Below are 27652 nucleotides of genomic sequence, written 5' to 3'. Positions count from 1 at the left end.
GTCTTAACAAAAAAATCATATCCAACAAGATTATGGGAATAGCATTTCGGGAAGATGGAACAGCACAAAGGCTTTAATACAAAGGAGAACACAGAGAACCATAAGTGGCCTAAGTGATTATGGGTGGGGGTGAGGAGATGTCAACCACAAGTCTGGAGAGATAATCAGGGTCTAGGTCATGAATGACCTATTTTGTCTCATGGAACTTAGAATTGATCTAGACAAAAAGAGGGAGCCCTTGAAAAATATTTCAGAGGGGAGGGTCAGTATAAGATTTATGTTTTATTACTATCACTCTGGCTGCAATGTAGGGAAAAGAATAGAGTGAGATAAGAGATAGGAAAGATGATTAAAACAATGCCAACCTAGAATGATGTGTATGGAATCCATTATAAGAACAAAATTTTCATAAGTAATCACTTTTATTATAAAATTATTATAATGAGTATGAACATAAAATTCTATATGACATATTTATGCTTATAGTTTTTATAGAACTATAAAGTCAACAGATTACAAATTAAATACCAACCAAATTTTAAAAATAATAAAATTCAAAGGACAATAGTAAATTAATATGATAGAGGATGTGGTTTCACTGAAAATAAATTCTTGCTGTTAAGTGTTAGGATAGAAAGCTGTTTTTTTTAATTTTTGTTTTTCATGTATGCTTGATTCTTTTTTAGTAGGATGTACTATCATTTGATAAATCATTATGGTTACTAGTTTTTCCTCTTTTAGAAACAAATTAATTTTAAGTGGCCAATTGCTTATTCTGATGACTTGAAAATGTAATAACGCATCACAAAATATACTAAAAAGTTAAAAATACTGTTTAATCAAATACTATTCTGCACTGTGCACATTTTTACCGTTAACAAGCTATCACAAGTTGAAAAGTACTAATAAGGCATTGTGCAAAAAATCAGCTTACAACAAGTATCTGTTGATGACTCAGCACAGGTTCTTTTGTATTCAGTATTTACCGTATTGCCCTATGTGATGTGATGGTTCCAATATTCCCCCCGACATGTTTACTTTTGAAGTATTGTGAAATTTGGGTTGGTACTGCAAAGAGCAATATCATTTTGCATTTTGTTGACTTGAATTAATCATTTGTATATCAGTTCAACTTTCCAATTAGCTCTGGATAATTAAAAAGCAGTATTTTTTCTTTCTTTCTCTTCTTTTATGGTATATCAAAGCTTTAACTTATTGATGACACCAGAAACTAAAACCTTATTCTATAAATCTCTTTCATTTACAAATTATGTTCATAACATAGAAGTTTTATCTTTATAACTAGTAAAAAATTCCAGTACGGTAATAATGATATCTGATTGATTTAGTACGACTTTAGAAATAAATCTAACTCATTCATTCAACAAATATTTATTGAGACCTGACCCTCTGCCAGGGACTAGGGATACATGCTATACAGAAAGACAAAGCAGCTAAAGAAAGCCAGAGCTGCTTAACACTTTCCAGATTAAATAACATAGTTTAGTCAGGGGTGCTTGAATGTAGAACCTTGACCAGCAGCATCAGCAACACACATCAGTTCATTAGAAATTTAAATTATAAGCCCCACTCCAAGCCTATGAGGTAAAATCTCTGAGGGCAGGGCCCAGCAGTCTGAGTTTAGAGAATTCGGTCTGATGCATGCTCAAGAATGATAACTACTGCTTTGGCAGGTTGACAAAGTGATGTCTTCCAAAACGAAGGATATAAGAAGTCAATTTTTTCTTAAGGCAGAGGTTCTATGAATAAAATTTACAAAGAAAATGTCTTAAGGAATAATCAGAAATGCACATGCAGGATCATCAAATGACCAAAATAGAAGCAATTCTTATAATTTGCTATCTTTTATAAAATGCTAGAAGAACCTATTCAAAATTCTAACTTTAATGAGAATTTGACTGTTTCTTTCTTCTTAGAGTGGATTAGGTCCCTTGTCTTATCTAAGTCTGCAGTATGTGATTCCTTATGCCATTTAAATAGTTTATAGGCAAAGAAATTATATTTGCATTTCAGTTCTAAGTTCACCAATCCACTTTATAATTTTCTCCTTTATCTCATCTAATTGGGAAATTCCTACCTGGTTTTATTTGGTTCCATTTTAATAGAAGGTGAAGGTTCCTGTCATGTCTCACCCACACAAAAAGTGTTCATCTTTCTGTTCAGGGCTATATTCAAGGTTGGGCAACGCAGGGCTGGATCCTTTTAGCTTCTAGATGCTCCTTCAGATGGAAGGTCCTATTCCCTCCCTCCCACTTCTGACGCCTCAGCTGTTCCTTCTTCTAAAGTCAATCACTGCTCCCTGCTGTGCTTTTTGCTTTTCTTCTCAGAAATCTGGTCTTAACTAATTTTAGGAGAACAAACTCTGCCCAAGTGTTTTAGATTGTGTTACCTCAGAGTAAACCCTGAGGCAGGGATTTTTGTGCAAAGTAGTTCATTTGGGAGTTGATCCCAGGAAACACAAGTGGAAGCTTAGGGAAGTAAGAGGGGGAAGGGAAAGTATCCTTGATGGTGTGGTTTCCATTCACTCACCAGATATACCAAAGGGTTCACTTATACAGAGGAAGTCTGGGAGGCAGAATAGGTTTGTACATCTCTGAGCTATCACAACGGAAGAATAGGAAGGTAGATGTTTTTATCTCACCTTCTCATCCATCATTTGTTGAGAGCTGCTTCTGCGAGGTTGACTCTCTGCACCTCTGGCTTGTACTGCATGCAGGTTGAGCACTTTCCCTGTGGCCAGAGAAACGCCCTCAGGCAGAGAGCTTCAGGTGTCATAGTGAACAGACCTCATAATGTAGGAGTGAAAGACAAAGCAAATAGAAGTGGGGTACCGGTAATGTTACTAGTATCAGACAGAAGATGTAAAATTGAACTCATTCTAAAGCATAAGTGCCTTGTGCTCTTTTTTCGACTCAGCAGACTAAATAGACCTGACCTAGTATGCTTACGCTATTCTTTTCTTCCTTTCATAATAATTAATGTTCTCTCAGTCACGGAGCCCCAACCTTTTTGGCAACAGGGATCCGTTTCTCCATGGACTGGGAGGGGCGGGGCAGGGAAAATTAGGAGGCGGAGCTGGGAGCGGGGCGGGACCGCAGAGGTAGAGCTCAGGAGGGGGTGGGTCAGGAGGCAGAGCTCAGGCGAGCTTCTCTCTGGGTAGGCCACGACCCCTAGTGGTGCGAGGCCCTGGGGGGATTCTGTACCCCGGCACTAAGTATTTATTTCTTAAGAGCACAGTGAACATCTAACATATTTGAAACTCACAGGAATGAATAATTCTGTACATGTGATATTTTCATATACCTGAAAGTTTGACCCTTTAGGTAACGACATTTTGGCGCAGTAAATGTTTTATAGAAATAAACTTACACTTTTTATTCCTTTCTTAAGTAGAGAATATAAAGTAGATTTTAGATTTTTTAAAAGACTCACTAATTTCATTTAATGTCGTGTACTAAAACATGACTATAGCTGCACTTGTAAATATGGAGAGAAGGAAATTTAAGATAGATGGTACCTTGGTAGTGGCTTTCTTGACAAAACATCTCCTGCCAGAGTAGTTTTATGCATTTGCGCCTTTTTCATAAAAGGCAAGGTGTAGTGTGACAGCCTGGGCAGGGGAATAATAGTGAATTTTATTGTCCCTTCTCATCTACAAAATCATCTCATTTTCCGAAGCTGTACCCACCTTTTGAGTTGTCATCATGGGTTCAAAACACACCTGTTATTTCCACACCACAACACGGTTGATCCAAGGAATCTCCTAATTCACTTACCCGAATGCTTTTTCCTCTCATGTGTTGTTGCCAGAGTGAAATGAGGATTATACCTCAATATTTTATGATTTTGTGCCAGAGATGTGAAGGGCAGAGTGATATTTCCTTAATCGTCATTGAGGTCAATATCATATTACACTTTCTTAGACATCATTCACCTGCACACATTTCTGCATGTTCCTCTTAACTTTTTATTAGAAATAGAATAGTGGACACCATTTAAAAATAATTCTAACTTAAACAATTAGTGAAAACCTTGCAAGTTTCCTGATTAGCTTATAAGGATTAGTTACTTATAAATATACTTTAGAATCAGCAACACTGTAAAACCTGAGAAGTAAGTCTCTTTCTCCAGGGTTCAATTAGTGGAATACAACTATGGCTCTGTAAGAGGAGAGAACAGGACCAGTGTGAGGGAAGCATGATGGCCTGAATATTTTTTTTTTCACGGTAAGTGTAAACATTTGTAAAATTAGCAGGAAAAATGTTACATGGTTATTCATGTATTTATTCATATTTCAGTCCCATATATTTAATTTATAGAAATCTGCAGCATTTGCCCTTGTGAAATAAATTTGTTTTTCGCTTTTCTTGCTTTAACCCAAGGGACTTTAGTTCCTTGGAGTCCATTTAGTTTGGAAGTTGGCAAGTACCAGTGCAATATAAAATCATCTAGGAGGTAGCCAGTACTGGGAAATGAACTATCTGAGAAACTAAAAATTTATGCTGAAATGTTATGATTTACATTTTTTAATTCAAACATCCAGCTTCCCAGGGCCATGTCTTAGCTTGAAATGCCAAAACTAAACACACTTTTTTTTTTTTAAAGTGTCTATAGCTTAGTTGACTGTCTTTGCTCAAATAAAATATTGTACATTTTCTGTAACCATTGGGCCAACAATGGGGTGTGCTTAGATGTTTTCACTAAAAGCTATTAATCAGAACATTGTATTGCTGCTGCAATGTAGCTGATGCAATACGTAGTGCAATTACTTAGAATTGGCTAATTCAGGACCTATAAAACATTTCAAATAGTGCTTTTTAAAAAGTATTGATTCATACAGGTAGGATATAAACTCTGCTAGATTGATTGCCATAAGGGAAGATGTTGTGTTTCTTTTGCTTATTATCTGCCAGTGCTTAATGTGGTGCTGAGATGTCAATAAATATTCAGTGAACAAGTGACTTAGATCCTAGATTGTTTCTGATGTTGTTGTTCACATTCATGCACAGGTGAAGTCTGACCCAGTTCTCCACCTGTCTGGGCCCCCACTTCAATTTGATTAGGCCTCTAGTGGGCTTTCCTGTGTTTGCACCTATCAAATTATACTGTAGTTTTCCTATTTTCCACCAGACTGAATGCTTTTTGAGAGTGGCCTCCCTGCCTTATGTATCCACTTATCATCAAAGTCTACACAACAGTTTACATGATGTCTGGTGGACTTCCAGCAAGCTAATCTGTCAATATTTTCAAGAAATATGCAAGTATATATTCATTTTACACATTTGCTTTTCACTAGGGGATGAGTCATGCCCAAAGGTAGGTCTGATTGAAAAAGAAAAAAGGCAAACTCTGATATAGTGATTGATGGATTTGTTTATTTATTCGGTTAGTATTTATTGAGTGTTGGGTACCAACCAGGTGCTAGGCACTGTTCTTGGTTCTGAGGAAACAGCAATGAATAAAACATACCCAAATCCCTATCTTTATGGATTTATTCCCATGAGAGAAACAGACAATAAGTAAAACATCTAGTCTATTACACAGCAATAAAGTGCTAGGGTGAAGGAATAAAGCTGGGAAAGGAATACAAATAACTGGGAGCGTGAATTGACATTTTTGATAGGGTGACTGGCCATTGCCAGCATTAACAAGAAGATGACTTTTTAGTAAACACTTGAAGAAAGAGAGATTGCCAGCTATGAGAGCATCTAGAATAGCCTTCCAGGAAGAAGGAACAGCATGTTAAATCCAGTGGTCAGTTCTTAGTTCCCATGTGACTTATCCTCCTTAGCAGCTCTTCCTGCAGCTGTTCACTTGCTCCCATGGTGCCACTCTCCCAGGTTTCCTCTTGTCTGACTCATGGCTTCTTTGCTGGTTTCTTCCTTCTTGTGATTTTGAACTGCTGAACTGCTCTATATACAGCTCAATCATCATAATCCTTCTCTTCTCTCTCCAATTCCTATATCAGCTCATCCAAATATTGTGGCTCAATACATGTAATAAATCCATTTAAATATTAATTTCCAATCCTGACCTCTCTGACCACTTTATAAGATTTGTATATCTAATTGCTTAGTTGGCATCTCATCCCAAATTTAATGTGTCCAAAAATTAAATTTTTATGCTGAACCCCACTTTCAATACCTTCTTCTCCACATTCTTTATTATTTCAGTAAATGGCAGCATTATTCACATAGTTTCTCAAGCTAAAACTTGGGAACCTTCTATAGCTCTTTTTTTCCTCTCACATCTCACTGAAAATTTATTGAATTTATATATCTATTTATTGAAAAATGAATTGAGATTTTTCTTCTGAGTCTCCATAGCACCCTATTTACAGCCCTATCATAACACTTAAAAAGCTATGTCTTAATTGGAAGTAATTTTTCTCATTTATTAGACTGTGAGCCCCTGGAAAGGGAAAAGACCATTAACATTCATCTCTGATGTGCCAATGTGAAAAAATGCCTGAGCACATTGGGTGCTTCATAAAGTGTATTAAGTGAATTAATGATTACTTAGCCTCATTGTTCCCTAAAGAAACAATTCAGGGAATGTCTAGTATCTCCTCAAAATGGTAGGCTAGTAGCATTGTTATGATCAACTATCTTGCACCGGGTAAAATGCAGCTCATTTCTGGTTTAGAAAATAGTTGAATGGTATTCTGAAATCACATGAAATTTTAGGCTATAATTTTTAATAGTGAAAAGCATACAATTTCCCACATGACATAAAATACAGACTGTAGCATAACATTAAGACAACAAATGAAGAGTTTAGAATCTTAGATTTTATCAAGTTTGACACTGATGCTTATTTAGTCCATTGCCTTTTTTAATACATGATGAAGTTGAAGCCTAGAGCTCAGGAAATGGACAAAACTAAATCTAGAGTTAGAATACCTAGATTTCAATCCAGTCTTTTTCTCCCTGTGTCATTCTTCTACAGCTTACTCAATTTCCTTGATCTTGGTGGTCATGTGTCCAGTGGTAACCTCCAAAGACTTCGTATATCCAACATCTTCATTCTATTCTAATATGAAAATATTAGATTTTTGTTTCCACATATTTAGAAGCAAGCCTCAGTAATCCAATTCAGTGAGTCACACTTTTATTAAAAGAACATGAACAATGAAGACACATTAAATTTGATTTTCAGACAGATTCCAAGCTATAGTTTGAGTTTAGATATCACCAACATTATTGAAGACCATCCTTAACTTGAATTATATCTGGTAATGATTGGTCTCTTTAAAAATGGGTTTGGTAAATTTATGTAGTAATGTATAATTTGTAGATTAACAGAAGCAATTTAATGTATAGATTAATGGAAGTAATTTTAATGTAAACATTTAAACAATGAAAATTGCATTGTCTAGAATATTTAAGGATAATAAAATTAACTTGATTCTCTTGAGCTTTTTAGAACATCTGATGCTTAGAAATGTAGAATAAACTTTTACTCATGACTCTTTTCAGCCATGTTTCCTTCTGGTAATGAATATTCTTAAGATTACCATTCAGAAAGGGCAAGAACATACTTAGATTTTACATAGTTTATATGGCCCATTTATGGTTAAAAAAGAGCCCAAATAAAAAAGTTTGTGGATAAGAATTTCGACAGAAACAGTTTATTATAAATAGATATTTAGGAGACTGAAAACTAGAATTACCTCAAATACTATTATAGTGCTTCTATTTAACTTTTGAAAAGCAGAGGCAACATTTATTGATTATAATGGGGAAATACTGGACTTACTCTAGAAAATGGATTTTGCTGCTTTACACTTTCCTTGATGATCTTTCCTCATTCAGCTGGATAAACGCACCCTTTTTTCCTTCTATGACACCTGAAGCAAATCAAACTTCTTTCTTCATTGAATTCAAATAGTTTGTTTCTACAGTTTGGTTTTCCTGAATGCAATCTGAGGTCCCTGAAGGCAGATCTGATTATTCTCTGTCTCCGTTAACACTGCATTCTTCCAAACAGGCTCTAACTTGCTTTCTATCCATTAGTTTCCAAATTCTGTGGGTTTAGCCTTTAAATTTCTCTCCCATTAGTCTTTGCTGACACTGAGGAGCATCATCAACAAACCAGTATGTTTACTCTGCCTAAGGCTACTCTTAGGTCAGGAGCTGGAAGGAGGAGCAGTCTCTAGAGATGATGACCTTCCTCTCCATGGCATCCATAATGTACCTGAGGAATTCCACAGACTCTCATTTAGCACAGCCTTGACGTTAAGAGCAAGAGGTTAAGAACAAGAACTCTGGAACTTGGTTGCCTGGTTTTGAATCTCTGCTGTACCATTTACTAGCCCTACTACTTATTAGCTCGGCAAGTTTCTTCACTTCTCTTGGATTCAGTTTCTCATCTGTAGCAACCTCATATGGTTGCCATGAGAATGAAATTAAATAAGTCAATACATATAAAGTGCTTAGAACAGTGCCTGGCACAGAGTAAGCACTGCAAGTATTAGTTGTAATTATTATGTCTATGACTATTCAGTAACACTGCCTTTCTAGGTAGTGACAGGAGAGAGCAAAAACAGAACATCTACAGGAATAAAGTTGTAAGATGACCTCCGCTAGCCCTTGTTAAGAGACACTGCTTTAAGCTAGAAAGCCAATGCTGGCCCAGACACTGGACAAGTCAGCTGCATATCCAAAGAGTGGGAAGCAATCTAGTTATAATCTACTGCTTGTACAAGAATAGGAAAACATGTAAAAATGTCTTTTATTGATGACTGCACTGCAAACAACTAACCATCAATGAGCTTATTAGCTTTAAAAAATCATCATGAATAAGCTTTTTTTCTCTGTTGTACAAAACCATACATATAGGCACTCAAACTTTATATTGTTCACTCTTGTCAACATCATCACCTTTAATATTGAAAGTTTTCTTGGCACCTTTACAGAATGTTGTAAAAAAATGAGAAGTGGCAGAGCTCCAGCTTTCTGAGTGATTTATTTGATCATATTATAATCCCTTCAGAGTGTTTGTGGTACGTTGTCTATTATCGTTTCATAAGGACTTTATTCTTCTGTGTGTTCAGATTACATTTCTTTAGTATGCCCTACTTTGGTGTCAGAGTGATACTTAATTAACATAAAAATGCATTATTCAGAGATTTTGTTTTACTCCCCCTCTCCCAGCATTGCTTGTAGTTTATATTGGTCAGTTTTGTTTTATATAATGTTTCTGTGTTTGATGGCATATTTTACCTGGCTTTTAAGAACTAACTAGGCATGGGTTTGTTTAAAGAGAAGTTAACTAGCTTTTATAGGAATTATTCCCACTGTACCCCATTACTACTAAGATGGGTTGGGGAAATATAATTAAAAATAAAATCTTCTGTCATCCCAGTGAATCTTCCCCATATCGAAAAGAATGAAAGAGTTCTATTATTGAGTCAGCATTAAAACAGACCACGATGCATATTGCAGGCAATCTGTTAAGGAAATTACAAAGGGAGAAAGAAATCTCATGCTTTTATGCAGCTAGGTAGATACAATCTATGACATGCATATTGTCTTTATCAAAAGGAAAAGGAAAATTTTAGTATCTTCATGACAAGTGGGAAGTAACATCCTAAAGCCAAGCAAGTAGGTCTATGTATGTAGATTTAATTCCCACAGAGACAGGGAGATGAAATGGCTGTGAGGCTGACAAGAGATATATTACTGGGACACAGAACTGGGATGAAGCATATTAAACTTTTAAAAAGATTTGTACACATCTTAAAAACACAGAGGGAACACTTAAAATTTCAAATTTTCTAAGGGAAATTCTAAGGAAGGGGGAGGACTACTTTTCTTTTTTGGTATTAGGAAAAATTTAAAATAAAGTGTTTATTTAAATCTATATTTACTCAGGTAATTTCCCATTTTTGCAACTGTTTTATAATTGCACTACAACTTTTAAATGATCTCCATTGCTATTTCTATTTTTTCTGAGCAGTTTTCAGGTATATAAATATCCTGCAAGTCCAAGCAATTATAAGAATTATACTGGATCAGTTAAAAAATTAACACAATATTCACTTTGAGGGAATATTGTTAAATATATTATACTAATGGTATGATATTGATTAGACTCCTTGATTCTTTATTTTTTATTAAAAAATCTTTTTTTATTTATTCTTTTTCTATTACAGTTGTCCCATTTTCCCCCTATTCCTTCCCCCCACCCAGCCCACCCCTTCTCCCACAGTCAATCTCACCTCATTGTACATGTCCATGGGTTATTTATACTAGTTCCTTTACTAAATCCTTCCCCTTCTTTCCTCACTTCTCCCCCACACCCTCGTAACTGTTAGTATGCTCCTTGTTTACATGCCTCTGGTTCAGTATGCTCATTTGTTTGTGTTGTTCATTAGATGATATCATATGGTATTTGTCTTTCATTGCCTGGCTTATTTCGCTAAGCTTAATTCTCTCTAGTTCCATCCACGTTATCGCAAATGGTAGTAGTTCTTTCTTTCTGCTGCATAGTATTCCACTATGTAAATGTACCACAGGTTTTTGATCCACTCATCTACAGATGGGCACTTAAGCTGTTTCCAGCACTTAGCTATTGTAAACAGTGCTGCTATGAACATAGGGGTGCATAAGTTCTTTTGAATTGGGGTTTCAGGATTCTTTGGGTATAATCCTAGCAATGGAATCACGGTTCAAAATGCAGTTTTACTTTTAGTTTTTTGAGGAAATTCCATACTGTATTTCATAGTGGCTACAACAGTCTGCATTCCCACCAACAGTGCACTGGGGTCCCCTTTTCTCCATATCCTCACCAGCACTTGTTGTTTGTTGATTTGTTGATGATGGCCATTCTGACTTGTATAAAGTGGTATCTCATTGTGGTTTTTATTTGCATCTCTCTGATGGCTAGTGATGTTGAGCATTCTTTCATATGCCTATGTCCTCTTTGGAGAAGTGTTTGTTCAGGTCCTTTGCCCGTCTTTAAACTGGATTGTCTATCTTCTTGGTGTTGAGTTATATAAGTTCTTTATATATTTTGGAGATCAATCCCGTGTCTGAGATATCATTGGCAAATGTTTTCCCATATGGTTGGTTCCCTTTTCATCTTGCTGATGTTTTCTTTTGCTGAGCAGAAACTCTTTAGTTTGATGTAGTCCCATTTATTTATTCTTTCCTTTATTTCCCTTGCCTTAGGAGATATATCCATGAAAATATTGCTACATGGGATATCTGAAATTTTACTGCCTGTGTTTTCCTCTAGGACTTTTATAGTGTCACAGCTTACACCATCTTGAGTTTATTCTGGTGTGTAGTGTAAGTTGGTGGTCTAATTTCATTTTTTTGCACAGCCCTGTACAGTTCTCCCAACACCATTTGTTGAAGAGGCTCTTCTCACTCCATTTTATGTTCCTTCCTCCTTTGTTTTATGTTAGTTGACCATATAGACCTGGGTTTATTTCTGGGTTCTCGATTCTGTTCCATTGATATATATGTCTGTTCTTATGCCAGTACCAGACTGTTTTGATTACAGTGGCTTTGTCGTATAGTTTGATATCAGGTATTGTGATTCCTCCTACAGTGTTCTTCTGTCTCAAGATTGCAGTGGCTATTCAAGGTCTTTTTTATTTCCATATAAATTTTTGAAGTATTTGTTCTAGGTCTGTGAAATATATCCCTGGTATTTTAATAGGGGTTATGCTGAATCTATAAATTGCTTTGAGTAGTATGGACATTTTAATGATGTTGATTATTCCCATCCATGAACATGGTATATGCTTCCATTTATTTGTATCTTCTTTAATTTCTTTCTTCAGTGTTATATAGTTTTCTGAGCACAGCTCTTTTATCTCTTTGGTTAACTTCATTCCTAGGTACTTATTTTTCTTGTTGCTATAGTAAATGGGATTTTTTCTAGTTTCTATTTCTGATATTTTATTGTTGGTGTACAGAAATGCTTTTGATTGACTTTGTACCCTGCTATTTTGCCAAATTCACTTATTAGTTCGAGTAGTTTTTTCATGGAGTCTATAGGGTTTTCATTGTACACTGTCATGTCATCTGAAAACAATGACAGTTTTACTTCTTCTTTCCCAATTTGGATGCCTTTTATTTCTTTTTCTTGTCTGATTGCTGTTCCAGGACTTCCAAAACTATGTTGGATAGGAGTGGGGAAAGTGGACATCCTTTTCTTGTTCCTGATCTCAAGGGGAATGCTTTCAGTTTTTGTCCATTGAGTATGATGTTGGCTTCACGTTTCTCATATATGGCCTTTGTTACATTGAGGTATGCTCCCTCTATTCCCATTTTTCTGAGAGTTTTCATCATAAATGGGTGTTGTATTTATCAAATATTTTTCAGCATCTATCGATATGATCATGTAATTTTTGTCTTCAGTTTGTTTAATTGATGTATTACATTTATTGATTTGTAAATATTAAACCAGCCTTGCATCCCTGGGTTGAATCCCACTTGATTGTGATGTAGGATTTTTTTAATGTGTTGCTGGATCTGGTTTGCCAATATTTTGTTAAGGATTTTAACATCTATGTTCATCAATGACAATTGGCCTGTAGTGTTCTTTCTTTGTTGTGTCTTGACCTGGTTTTGGAATTAGGGTAATACTGGCTTTATAGAAAGCATCTGTGAATCTTCCCTCTTCTTAGATTTTTTGGAATAGTTTGAGAAGAGTAGGCATTAGTTCTTCCCTATAGGTTTTGTAAAATTTGCCTCTTAGGCCATCCGGTCCAGGGCTTTTGTGTGGTAGGAGTTTTTGGATTACTGCTTCAATTTCACTTTTTGTTATCAGTCTATTCAGCTTTCTGCTTCTTCTTGACTCAGTTTTGGAAGATTATATGTTCTAGAAATTTGTCTATTTCATCTAGGTTGTCAAATTTCTTGCCATATAGTTGTTTGTAGTAATTTCTTACAATTCTTTTTTTCTGTGATAAGGTTGTGATTTCTCCTCTTTTATTTCTGATTTTGTTAATTTGGGTCCTCTCCTTTTCTTGATGAGCCTGGCTAACGGTTTCTCAATTTTGTTTATCTTTTCAAAGAACCAACTCTTATTTGTATTGATTTTTTGAATTGTTAGTTTAGCCTCTATGTCATTTAATTTTGTTCTGATCTTGATGATTTCTTTCTTTATACTTGCTCTGGGTTTTGTTTCTTATTGTTCCCTTAGTTCTTGTAGCAATAGGGTTAGATTTTTTATTTGAGATTTTTCTATCCTTTTTAGGTAGGCCTGTATTGCTGTGAACTTTCCTCTCAGGACTGCTTTTGCTGTGTCCCATAGGTTTTGGGCTGTTGTGTGTTCATTGTCATTAGTTTCTAGAAATTTCTTGATTTCTTCCTTGATGTCATTGTTAACCCATTTATTATTTAATAGCATGTTATTCATTCTCCATGTGTTTGAATGTTTTTGAATTTTTTCCTTGAGGTTGATTTCCAGTTTCAAGCCATTGTGATCTGAGAAGATGCTTGATATAATTTGAATTTTCTTGAATTTGTTGAGGCTTGTTTGTGTCCTACCATGTGGTCTATCTTTGAAAATATTCCACGTGCACTTGAAAAGAATGTATATTTTGCTTCTTTGTGTTGAAAAGTTCTATATATATCGACTAAGTCCATTTTATCAAGAGTGTTATTCAATGCCTCAATATTCTTGGTGTTTCTTTGCTTTGAAGATCTATCCTTTGTTGACAATGGGGTGTTAAAATCCCCTACTATGAGTGTGTTATGTTGATATCCTTCTTGTAGTCTTCCAAGACTTTTCTTATATATTTAGTTGCTCCTATGTTGGGTGCACATATATTTACTAGGGTTATATCTTCATGATGGATTTTCCCCTTATGTATTATGAAATGTCCCTCTTTGTCTGTTTTTAAGGCCTTTGCTGTGAAATCTGTTTTGTCTGATATAAATATTGCTACTTCAGCTTTTTTGTTGTGTCCATTTGCTTGGAATACTTTTTTCCATCCCTTCACTTTCAGTCTGTGTATATCTTTTGTTTTGAGGTGTGTCTCTTGTAGACAGCATATATATGGGCCATGTTTTCATGTCCATTCTGCTACCCTATGTATTTTGATTGGTGCATTTAATGAATTTACATTTAAGGTTATTATTGATAGGTATGTATTCATTTCCCTTTGTATTTGTGTTCCTCTCCCTCTCTTTTTCTTTTTTTTCTTAAAGCATTCCCTTTAGCATCTCTTGCAATGCTGGTTTGGTGAAGATTTATTCTTTTCATCTTCCTTTGTCTGGGAAATTTCTTATTTCACCTTCCATTTTGAAAGAGAGCCTCGCTGGGTAGAGTATTCTTGGTTGTAGGCCTTTGTTTCTCATTGCTTGAAATATTTTTGCCATTCCCTTCTGGCCGGTAGTGTTTCTGTTGAGAAATCAGCTGACAGCCTTATTGGAAGTCCCTCGTATGTTATTTTCTGTTTGTCTCTTGCTGCCTTTAGGATTCTCTTTGTCTTTGAATGTTGCCATTTTAATTATGATGTGCCTTGGAGTGGGCTTTCTTGGAATCATCTTCATTGGGATCCTCTGTGCTTTCTGTACTTGTGAGATGTTTTCTCTCCTCATGTTCAGTAATTTTTCTGTCATTACTTTTTCAATCAGGTTTTCTATCCCTTGCTTCTCTTCTTCTTCTTGTATCCCTAGGATATGGATATTTTTGCATTTTATGTTCTCCTGCAGTTCTCTTAAACCCTCTTCATTCCTTTCCAGTCTTTTTTCATTTTGTTGCATTGTGTGGAAATTTTTTTCTATGTTGTCCTTTAACTCACTGATCTGATCCTTTGCTTCATTTACCTTGCTTTTGATTGCTTCTACTGTGTTCTTAAATTCAGAAATTGTATTCCTCATTTCTTCCTGGTTCTTATTGATAGTTTATAAGTCCTTTTTCATGCTGGTGTAGTTCTCAGTGAGTTCCTTGTTGTTTCCCTGGAGTTCTTTGGAGCTTCCCTAGAGTTTGTTGTTTTCTTTGAGTTTGTGAAGTTCATTGAGCTTCCTCATTACCATTGTTTTGAATTCCATGTCTGATAGTTTTATTGCCTCTTTTTCATCTATTCCTCCATCTGTGGATGCCTCCTCTCCTTTGGTGGTGTGTTGTCCCCCCCACCCCCATTATAGGTGTCTGTTCTTATTTGTTTCTGCTTCTTAGATTGATCTGCTTTTGTTTTCGGCCTTTGTGGTAGGAATCCTGTGTAATTCAGTGGTGCAGACCCCTTGATATCCTTAATTTGATGATCTTATGATGCCCTTTATGCCTTTTATTTGGACTCTCTAGTAGTATTTGGTTTTGTTTGTTGTGTCATTTTTTGATGGGTCCTTCTTTTAAATTAGCTGACTGAGAGTCACTCTTGCACTTCTGACAGTTGTTGAGCTGCCTCTGGCTGATGCCTCTTGGAGGGGAGTAGTCTGTTTTTGAGACTTCTCCCATAGTAGTGGGGTTGAGTCTGCCATGGGATCTGGTCTGCTGCTCCCCTAGCTCTTTCTCCAGAACCAGCATCCAAAGGTTTCCAAAGGTCCTCTAATTCACTTCACCCTCAGGTGGAGTGTGGCAAGTTCCTATTTAAAAAAAAATTATTGTATTTTTCCATTATCATGTAACTCCCTTAGTCCCCCTCCCCCTCAATCACCACACTGTTGTTCATGTCCATGAGTTCTTTCTCCTTTTTGCTCAATCCCTGCACCCCCTTGATTCTTGATTAGCAATACACAACATTTTCACTTTACATTAAATTCACAAACTGATGCCTACCCTTTTATTTATTTACTTTTTGCCCTTTTAAAAGAACTACTTGAGTATTATTTTGTAGTTTCTTATGAAAGCTTACTCAATCAAAACTTAATGAGTAGTTTAACTCTGTGATCTGATACCTAAATTTTTAATTCAGTATTTCTTGTAAGGCTCAATAAATTTTTCCTGAGTTCTCACCCATCACATAAATAACATTGAATTTACATAGTAATCTAGGCCTTTTAGTAATTAGTCTATATTCCCAATTAATTTGTTCCATGTGCACAACACAAAGATACCATGGCCATTCTCTAGGTGTCAAAGCCTTATTATGAGGCATCCACTGGAAGGTACAGATTGAACTTTTCAGTGTTTAATGTACAATGAGTTGTTTTGAGAACAAACTCAAATGATGAGCCATTTTTGTATTGCTCCAATCAATAGTTATATTGTTATAATAGTCAATTAAATCCTCATGAATAATAGGTGTCCACTTTTATTTGCTGTTTATTTTGGGACTGGAGAAAACTTGCATGATGGGCAATGGAGACATGGTTGAAAGACTGTGTGCTCTTTCTCAAGAAGCCTACGTTCCAGTGGGATTTGTTTTCCCTTTAACTTATTGTCACAAATCTCGACTCAACAAACTTCATTTCTTTTTCACTCAAAGTGTGATCTGGAAACCACATTTTGAGAAGCAAGACTCAAGGACACCTCTTCTCCCAGATTTTAGAAATTGGGTTATTAGATTATAGTATCAGGGTCCACAGCATATTTGTGGTTGGCTACTAATAATAGAACTCAGCATTTATTAACTTGAACAGCAAAGGTATTTTTTTAGAAAGGCATATGATGGTCCACAGACCAGCAGGAGCCCTGGAGATCCAAGGTGGGAAGATGGCCAGGAAACAAGAAAAGTAGGCAGTGGGGAGCACAGCCTGATTTCCACCTAGAGAGAGTTTGGCTAGAATGCTGGGCTAGGAAATTTCTACCTGCTTGATTCTGTTTAAGGCTACCCCTTTACATGTTATCCTTTCAGTAGTCAAAGTTCCAGTCAGAAGCATCCAATTAGATGAGCCATCCCCCAGTAATCTCAGCTTCATTATAGCAAGGAAGTAGAGGAAGTGAAAGAGTTATTCCATTTTGCTTTTTAGAATAGGAGACATTACTCTGCCACCAAGTTATTTTGATATTTCTGTAAAATGGTGCTCACTTTATGCATACACTGTTATGTGTGTTTTGCATATATTAATTCATTTATTTTTACAATACTCTATGTGGCAGATATTATTCATCCTATGTATACAACAAAGAAGCATGGCATAAGAAGTTAATTTATTTGCCTCAAATCATACAGTAAATGATAGTGATAGGATCTGAAGCTAGGCACTCAGGTTGCAGAATGTATACTTTTTCCATATTGCTCAGCTTTGCCAAATATGAAATGAATGTTTAGAGGCTTAGTAAAAAGATATAAAGGAAAGAAATACAGAAAAAGAGAAAATGTCATCTACAAACAACAAATCAACAATCAAATGTTTGATGAAAAAATATATAATATCTATATTGTTAATTAAAATATTTTTGTATGTGCAATTTTGATGTAATAGTAGATTTACAGAAGGTAGTTCAGACAGTTTCCATATAAGATTCCCCTAAGGTTAACACTTTATCTAACCATGATACAATAAGCAAAACAAAGAAATTAACATTGATACATCACTATTACTAAACTACAAACTTTAATCAAATTTTCTCAGCGATTACACTAACATCGTTTCTCTGTTTCAAGACTCAATCCAGGATCCTACATTGCATTTATTTATTATGTCTCTTTAATCACCTTCAGTCTGTGGAGGTTCCTTTCTCCTTTATCCTCTGTGACTTTGAAACTTTGGATGAATAATGGTGAAGTATTTTGTAGAACATTCTTTAATTTGAACTTAAGTAATGCTTTCTTATGATTAGATTGAGGTTAGGAATTTGGAAGAAGAATGCCCTTTTTAGTGCATTCCATAAGGAATATAAGATGTCAATATGTCATATTATTAGTGATGTTAACATTGATCAGTTGATTAACATGTCCATGTTTCACTTTTTAATTACAACTTTTCTTTAAAAAAGTTAGCTAAGTTAACATCTCTAATATGTAGTGAATTTTATTTTTTATTAGCAGGTTTTGTTATATTGCAAAATGCCTTAACTCATGTGGGTTCTTGGACTATATATAACTGGCTTTGCCTTTCAGTGACTAAGTTTCTGTGATTTAGAACATAATCTGTTCTTTAAACCACAAATAACTAAAGGCTCCACCTGACTGATGTGCAATAAGCTAAGTGAAAGAGGAACAAGTTTTTGTGTCCCTATTTTGGAGTAGACACAGAAGCCAAAGGCAATTCTTACTCTGATACAAAATATCGTACCACACTAGGGAGTTAGTTAATTGTAGCCAATTCTGTCAATTTAATGAGTAGCCAGGCCATTTATTTTGCCATTCCTGAAAGCTACATTTGTTAGTTAAGGACTTCAGGCCAACTTGACATCAGCATAGGCTTCTTGATGCTATATACAGCTCATTTAAAACAAATCCTCCATATGTAAAATTGTACATGTCTTATAACATGAGTAAAACATATGGCAAAATGGTGATGTAGACAAATTATTGCTAAAGAAAACCTCTTCATAATCATTCATGAGTAAGACCATGATCTTTTCTGATTTGTATGTTTTGCTTGTAACTGAAATATATATTTAAAAGCCATGGTGATTTTATACTATTGTGTTTTATATACTCATATATAATAAATTGTATGTATTAAACATAGTTTATTATTAATTTAAAACCCTTTGCTCCTTATAGTGGAGAATCAATATATAACTTGCTTTAATTTTTTTAACCTTAAAAGTAGTATTACATGTTGTTTGTGTATGTTTGCTTGTTTCCTTTTCAAAATAAATAGTAAGATTTGCTCTAGGATTCCAACAGACAGTACAAATTTTTAATGTTTGGTAAACTATTTAATAAAATTAAGTTTAGATGGTGATAGCAAAGGTGTGGCTAAAGGTAGGAGAAGAATAAAAGTACATATTCATGATAAGCCAGTGTTTAGTGTGTTAGAGTTCTAGCAATGGAACATAGTAGTGCTGGTTATTTGATGTCCCATTCTTGTGTACTTTGTTTTTGCGAAAAGAACTTAGCATATTTAAAGTTACCTTCTGCTTCACTATCTAGCCATATAATCATTATTTTTTAACTCATTGCCTAGGCATTTTTAAAAGAATCTTAGCATTTTATTATTAACTTTAAGTTTGTTATATGATTGATTTTAAATAATTTTATTAGTTTGTTACTACTAAGATCTAGTATGGAATCCTGAAACCCTGGCATAATACATAAATCTTATCATTAATATATAAAAAATAATGAAAAAAAACCTCAGTTTACTTCTAAGGATATATGTCTGTAAGACCATTATTATTATTTTTTTGTTTGTTTGTTTTGAGGTAGGTGGTAGGGCAGTGAGAAAAGCTATTTGGCAGCAGGGAGCAGGACACAAAATAAAATATTTCTATAGACCATTTTAGGTTTCTGACAGATTAACGAGCCCTCACTCAGAGAGAGCATGCAGTGGTGATGTGTTGGAGTTGGTTAGTACCAGTTTGCAAGGACCAATTGTTAAATTCTAGGAGTTTTATCACCCAGTTATTAAACACAGCCTTTATAAGAAATAAATTATTTAAACTCATAACTAAATATATACTACAAAAAAACTAATAAAAACTCAAGACTCAACATTTCCCAATGTTATAAATTACCCTTTACTATTGTTATTATTTTATTCATGCTCTTGAGGTTATGTCTGTTGTATCTCTGTTGTTAATGTACTCTATAATGGGGAGGATCCAAGATGGCAGAGGAGTAAGTGGAAGCTACAGTAACCTCCTCCTAGGACCAATCTGGAATTACAACTAAATTTTACAGAAATCATCTAGAATAACCAACTGAACAATAGCTGGAGAGAAGCCTTTTAACAACAGATGGAAGAAACAACTTAACCACAATGTGACTGATATGAAGTGCAGAAGAGATGTGAAAGGGCTTTCTGGTCTCCCATGGGTGGCAGCTGAAGTGCTGGGGCAAAATTTCAGTGTCCAGGGGGTTCCACCTGAGAAGTAAGGGGTTTAAACCCAAAGCTAGTCCTCCCCAGCCTATAGGACCAGAGCTGAAAAGAAAACAGATAACATCCAGCTATGAAAGGCAGCAGGGTTTCTGTCTGCCTGGGAGAGATGGCTGGAGATGCACAGGGCCTCTTAAAGGACCAAAGTACAAAATTTCATTTGCAACCACACACCCTAGACTCCTGTAGAGGGAGGAGAAAGTGGACTAGAGACATTTGAGGAGAGTCTGGGAAAGTGGCTCTTGGGAGAGAACTGAAGGAACAGCAACAGAACCCCTGTGCTGAGTCATTCCCCCATATTGCAGAAGTCATCTTCCTCAGGCAGAGAAATCCTCTCCAAGCGGCATCAGCCTGAAGGGAAGCAATAGCTCTCTTCATGGGAATTACTCTATCCCACCCTGTGGTTCTTGAGCTTAACTGCTGATTGTAGATTTACTAGATTAACAACTGGAGGAGAGAGCCACAGACTGTGGATTCTTATTAGCCTTGAACAGGCTGCTTAGGGCCAGACTGGGATAGCATATAATATCACCAGGGCTGAATCCAGAAGGAGAAGAAAGTGGTACACACTAGATACTACTGAGACAAATTCCACTATGGTGTTCTTCATAATTTGTGTTATTTTCTCTCCTGCATAGCTTTTTAACAATCATTTCTTGTCCTTCAAGTTTGTGCATATTAAGTCTCTAGTTTTTATATTATAGTTCATTTCAAATCTCACATTTTGCTCCTGCCTTCTCTTACTCCATTTTACCTTCTTATTTCCTCTTCTTATTTTCATTTTAAATTTGATTTTCTCTCTTGCTACGACTTGTTTCCATTCTGCAGTCTTACTATTTGTTCCCTTTCCAGCCTCTCAAAACCATTGTTCTTGTCATCAGTTATCTCACATTCTTTTTTCTATTCTTAAAATACCCTTATTCTTTCTCCACCTTTATCAATCTTTGCTTGCTGGTTGTGGATATGGTGGTTATTGTTGCATTATCTTTAATTTATTCCTAGAGCTTCACTATTTCTCTATTTCAAATCTCAAATTTTACCATTTTCCTCTCTCACTCCATTTCGCATCCCTCCTGCCCTTTTTAAAAAGTTCCTTTTAAATTTTAAAATTTCCATTTCTTATCCTGGTTTTCACTCCTCACTCTTAGTATTCCTTCTCTGTTTATCCTCTTAAAATAATTTCTCTTTCCTCTACACATCTCTTAAGCTTTCCTTTCTTTCTTTCCCCCCTCTTGTTCCTATCCCACGTTCATATGTATATAAATCCTGTGTAAACTTAATACTATATGCTTTGCTTCTTTTACTCCATTCCATGTACTTCCCTCCCTTTTTATTTACGATGTACATTTTACTTTCTTTTCCTCTCCAACTTGTTTCTATTCCTTACTATTATTGTTGCTCCTCCCTCTACCCTCTCAAAATAATTTTCAGTTAGTCGTCATATTAATTTTTCCTTTCTTATAATTATATTAATCTCTTTATAACTTTATTAATATTTGCCAAACTGGCATTGATAGTGTGATTGTGGGTGGGGGTTATTTTTGCAGGTATGGGTTTGTTTCCTGGGCTGTTTGATTTTGTTCTGGCAGCACCTGTACAGCAGCATACAAGATGTGGTGGGCGGAGTGACTCACAGTCAACCAGCTGGACAGAAGGACTCACCAGAGAATGAGCCAGCAACAACAAAAACCCAATTAAAACCAGAGAGCCCACATAAATGGCATGAAAGGCATCCAAAGAGCATCAAGTCAGGAGATCAAGGAGACAGCACCCCTGAATTCCACATGTCTCCTACCACAGAAGGTCATACCACAAAGACAGGGAGTCAAAGAAGATCAATCTAAGAAGCAGAAACAAACCAGAAGAGTCATCTAAAATGAGGAGACAAAGAAACGACCCCCAATTGAAAGGAAAGGAGGAATTCCCAGAAAGAGTGCTAAATAAAATAGAGGCAAGCAAACTATCAGACATTGAGTTCAAAATAATGGTTATGGGGAAGCTTAACAAGCTAATGAGAACTACAAAGAACTCTAGGGAAGCTACCTTACTTAGAACTACACCAGCGTGAAAAAGGACTTATAAACTATCAGAGCCAGGAGGAAATGAAGAATATAATTTCTGAACTGAAGAACAGTAGAAGCAGTCAAAGGTAGGCTAGGTGAAGCAGAGGATTAGATCAGTGAGTCAGAGGACAGTGTAGAAAAAAATTCCCAGACAATGCAACAAAATGAAAAAAGACTGAAAAGGAATGAAGAGAGTTTAAGAGAACTGCAGGACAACATGAAATGAAATAATATTTGTATCATAGGGATACAAGAAGAGGAAGAAGAGGAGAAAGGGGTAAAAAAACTGTTTGAAAAAGTAATGACAGAAAGCTTCCCTAACTTGGTAAGAGAAAAGTCATGCAAACACAGGAAGCACAGAGGATCTCCATCAAGATGAACCCAAAAAGGCCCACTCCAAGACACATCATATTAAAATGGCAAAATTAAAGACAAAGAGAGAATATTAAAGGCAGCAAGGGAAAAACAGATAGTAAGAGTCAATGGAGCTCCTATAAAGCTATCAGCTGGTTACTCAACAGAAACATTACAAGCCAGAATGGAATGGCAAGAAGTATTTCAAGTAATGAAAAGCAAAGGCTTGCAACCAAGATTATTCTACCCAGCAAGGCTCTCTTTTAAAATGGAAGGTGAGATAAGCACTTTTCCAGACAAAGAAAGGCTAAAAGGATATATCCCCTCCATCCCTACCCCAACTTCCCCATAGACAATCCCCATACCATTGTCCATGTCCATGGGTCCTTCATGTATGTTCCTTGACTAATCCCTTCACATTCTTTCAGTCAGTCCCCACCTCCCCTCTTCCCTCTTACAGCTGTCAGATTATTCCATGATTCCATGCCTCTGGTTCTATTTTGCTCATTAATTTATTTGTTCATTAGATTCCTCTTATAGGTGATATCACATGATATTTGTCTTTCACTGACTGACTTATTCACTTAGCATGATAGTCTCCAGTTCCATCCATGCAATTGCAAAAGGCAGAAATTCATTCTTTTTTTCTTTTGCATAGTATCTCACTGTGTAAATGTACCACAGTTTTTTGATCCATTCATCTACTGATGGGGACTTGTTTTTATTCCCCTGTTACACTGTTTAAGAATAAAAAGTATTTCTTTCATTGTACTTAGCACCTAAAACAATGCCTAACACATAATTAGTTCTTAAAAGCTATGTGTAAAATGAATAATAAAATAACAAATAAAAGTGCTTTGCTCAAATACCTGCCAATCCTCACATTACTCCCCTTAAACAATATCCTCATTACTCTTTTTATTTCTCAATTTATGAAATATACATTCCAGTACTTTATGGATCACATATAATATATCTATCCCCAAAGCACACTTCTGAAAAGGCAGCAATAAGCTTGACTAGGCTCTTAAATATTAGAAATAGCTACCTTCATCAAAGTCACTGAAAATGGTCCTTTGCATTTTAATTGCTCATATTGTACTAAGTTTGCCTTGGAATAGAATTGCAGCCTCAGCTTTCACTCTGTAAAAGACTTCTGAGAAAGAAAGTTGTTCTTGACAGTTAGCTTCTTGACAGTAGCTGGAGAAATGCCTCAAAATTTTGAATATACTGCTGTTTCTTAAAATAATAACCCTTCTCTCCTTTGTGTAATTAGTGTTGCTTTAGAAGCTTTATTTCCACGGATGAGTATAGCATAAGAAAACTCTGGGACATCTCCAAACATGCCAACACCTGAGTCATAGGGATGCCAGAAGGAGAAGAGGAAGAACAAGAAATTGAAAACTTACTTGAAAAAATAATGAAAGAAAACTTCCCTAATTTGGCAAAGGGGATATACATACAAGTCTAGGTAGTATCAAACAAGATGGACCCAAAGAGGAACACACACCAAGATATATCATAATTAAAATCGCAAAGGTTAAAGATAAAAAGAGAATTTTAAAAGCAGCAAGAAAAAGTAGAGTTACCTACAAAGGAGTTCCCATAAGATGATCAGCTGATTTCTGAAAGGAAACTGCAGGTAAGAAGGGACAGGCAAGAAGTAAACAAAGTGATAGAAAGCAAGGACCTACAACTAAGACTACTCTATTAAGTAAAGCTATCATTTAGAATGGAAGGGCAGATAAAGTGCTTCCCAGACAAGGTAAAGCTGAAGGAGTTCATCATCACCAAGCCCTTATTATATGAAATGTTAAAGGGACTTATTTAAGAAAAAGAAGATCAAAACTATGAACACTAAAATGACAACAAACTCACAACCATCAACAATTGAATCTAAAAAACAAAAACCAAAACAAACTAAGCAAACAACTAGAACAGGAACAGAATCATAGATATGGAGATCATCTGGGGGTTATCAGTGGGGAAGGTAATGGGGGAAAAGGTGCAGGGATTAAGAAGCATAATTTGTAGGTACAAAACAGATAGGGATATGTTAAGAATAGTATAGGAAATGGAGAAGCCAAAGTACTTATATGCATGAGCCATGGGCATGAACTAAGGTGGGGGGATTGCTGGAGGCAAGTTAGGTACTGGGTGGAGGAGGCAAAGGGGGAAAAATTGTGACAACTCATAGAATAATCAATAAAATATACTTAAAAAAGGAATTCATCATGATCATAATAGAATATTATCTTGTGGAACAGCTGGTGCATGTTCACCCAGTGACTAAACAAAATTATGATCATAGATTTAATTTTCTTTGTATTAATTATGATCCTTCATTTTGTTAAAATGGAGAAATTCTATAATGCCAGTGAAAGCAGCTTTGAAGATGAGTGAGGTGTATTTGCACATGTAAAGCCTTAGGAAAGCTGGGTGTTCACTGGGAGAATGTTTTAATTTGGGAGAGAGCCCTAAGCCAAATTCCTTATTATCCTCAACAGAATTGAAAAAATTGCTTAGCCTTAGTTTTTCTTTGAAGTTTGATTGACGGATCCCTACACTCTAGTGCTGAGTAACTTAAAATATCTTGAGACTTTCTGAAGAGAGTTGATATTGTATGTAACAGGGGCAGAAAATATTAATGTGTGAGGAGACATGTTTTTCTCTGCTCCCCTACCTAACTAATTAGCTATGCAGATTGGCATAATCTTTAGAGGCTGAAAAAATAGAATCATGGATGGGTACTTGCATGAAGATATTGTCTTAGGAGAAAGGAGAATAGCAAGGGATAAAAAGGAAGTGGAAAAGGAAAGTTCTAGAAAGATAGGAAAGAAGGTTTAGGGAAGAGTTGAAAGTGCAAGTGATGAGATTTGAGGAGTGGGAGAACTGAAAATCAATAGGAATGAGGGAAAAAAAGGTTTTAAAGAAGTTGGTTATAAATCAAATCTCCTTTAACATTTTTTCCTGCAGTAAAACTAGGGATTAGAATTGCTTTTAATTACATTTGGTAGCTGCATTTTGTTTCTTTGAGTACAACCCTTTGCACCAGGTATTTGAATTTTACATAAAAATCATAACAATTATAAATTAACTCTCTACTTAGAAATACTTTAGATTAGTGCTATATCAAAATGAAATATGATGAAGGCAAAACTTTTATGTAGTATAAATATCTGATTTCTTCAAGAATCCAACTTGGTGACTCTTGAAAATAAGACAAATTTTAAAATTCTCTGGACATCAGTGACATTACTACAAATTGTATTAGTTTTTCCTACAGTGTTTTATTGACCTTGTGACCATGAACCAGTTAATATTTATGTTAAAATTACTACAAATGAAACATTTATTATTTCTTAGTTGAATTTATTGATAGGATTTTAGATTAGGATAAAATGTGAACTGTTATTTTGAGAATTTTTTAGATTTTGCTAATAGGTACAGCTTACATCTTGGGTTTGTTAGTTGCTCAAAATGATTGTCTTTCTTTTGTTAGGCCTTGGACAAGATAAAATATGTACTCACACAGCTTTTATTTCTTTTTGTTACAGTAGAGCTTGTGGTTTCCCTAAAGCAAGAATGCTGGTGTGTACCTAAATTTAATAGAAATCGAAGATTTAAAACCATTTTAGTAAAAATAATGAGATTCCATAATTAGATATGTTAAAGTGCTAGTTTTTATTGGGTTATTTTATTTTGTAGAATTTAAAAAATTCCTGAGAGTTAGCACTGTTGTATATTTACTTTAAGTAGGTATGCAAAATGGCACATTCATTAAAAAGATGTTGGTTACTGTGTGATAGATCCACTAATCAGGTGGGCAACTGCACGTTTTGCAGATGGTAGCTAAAGTGGACTTCTGAGTGGAAGGCCAAATCATTGACAATGTTAGTACATTTCATAAGAACAGCAGATGATATAATTTGCTCAATGTGCATGCTGATGCCATTATGTGTGAGATCTTATATGAAACCTTTTAAGCTTGGGTCTTCCAGCAAATATCCTCAGAAAAAGAGAAATTTGGTCAGAGACAAATGGCACCAGTGGTTTGCCTGTGAATTATTTTTAGCCCACTTCTGTTTGGACTATTCTTATATGGATATGAGCTACATTTGTAACAACAAAAGCATCAACAACAACAAAAAGAAAGCTGGCAAATGTTAAAGAAAAAATATCATTTTTAAGTGATGATGTTAGATGTTTTGTATTATGTTTCTCCCCAAAATCTTTAACTTAAAATTTAATAATTAATATTTATGTGTGGAAAAAATAAACCTTATGCTCTATTTCATACCAAAATACCTTGATGTTATATGACCTTAAGAATTGGTGACAAACACTGAGTTTTGTGTAATAGCAACTTGAGTTAGAATGAGGTTTAATTTAATTGCTTTCATATGATCTGTATTTTGTTATTTAGGAATTTATTGTTAATATGATTGAAACTGGGTTTGACTGAACAGGTGGGAGTAAAGAACGTTGTATCTGAAGTGGAAGTACTCTCCAAATAGTAGTGGACAAAGGGACAGAAAATATGAACTGAATGAAGCGAGCCGTTTAGGAGCAAGAGAGTAGATACAGAGATGCAGGGCCTTGAGTGCTGAGGAAAGATGAAACACTCAATGTGCTTACAGGCACTCAAGCACTTTCTGAATTGAATTATAAAGACCTAGGACATCAGAGGAAGAACTTAAGAGTGTGGTGAGATAGTTATGGTGTTAAAAAGGGGAGATTTTAGAAAATGCAATTTGAATGAACTGGAAAAAGAGATTTGAAGCAGTGAGACTAATGAGGGGAAATTTGAATTTGTCAAAATGACAGAAACCAAAACATTAAGGAGTTCAGGTATATCTCATAATGACAGGGTAATGTACTCACTATACAACTTAATGGCTCACTCTAACAGACTAGTGGGTTCTCATAATTAATGTAGTTTATGTTTAGGAAGCATGGAGAGAAACAGAATATCACATTGCATTCAATAATTTGTTTATCTTTTTATCTCATAGGATAGGTATTTCATTACTTTCACCTTTGTATAGCCTCCATATTTTGAACAGAGAAATGTGCATTTTAGCCATTTAATAAGTGTTGGTAGACATTATGTAGTCAGTAATCAAATTATTACTGTATGTATAATACTGCATACCATGCACTATTTTAGACACTGGGAATATAATGGAGAACAACTTAGAAGTGGTTATTTTCCTTAAAGTGTTTTATATTCTACTGGAGATGAAAAACTAGAGGAGAGAGTTAGATGTAATTCATTCATTCATTTACTCATGCACATACTGATAAGTTATA

The 27652-nt window shown here is 35.3% G+C and overlaps 1 protein-coding gene across 3 annotated transcripts in view; it reads left to right on the top strand.

Annotated features, from left to right (window-relative positions):
• The window catches only part of MAPK10 (mitogen-activated protein kinase 10), a 335988-nt gene that overhangs the window by 65157 nt on the left and 243179 nt on the right, over positions 1-27652 (top strand). The gene's annotated exons all lie outside the window — the stretch shown is intronic.

This window comes from Furipterus horrens, unplaced genomic scaffold, assembly GCF_987537825.1.
Source record: "Furipterus horrens unplaced genomic scaffold, mFurHor1.1.pri manual_scaffold_2, whole genome shotgun sequence".
NCBI classification, from domain to species: domain Eukaryota; kingdom Metazoa; phylum Chordata; class Mammalia; order Chiroptera; family Furipteridae; genus Furipterus; species Furipterus horrens.
The sequence above is the reverse complement of the archived record's forward strand: the minus strand, read 5'-3'. Positions and strand labels throughout refer to the sequence as shown.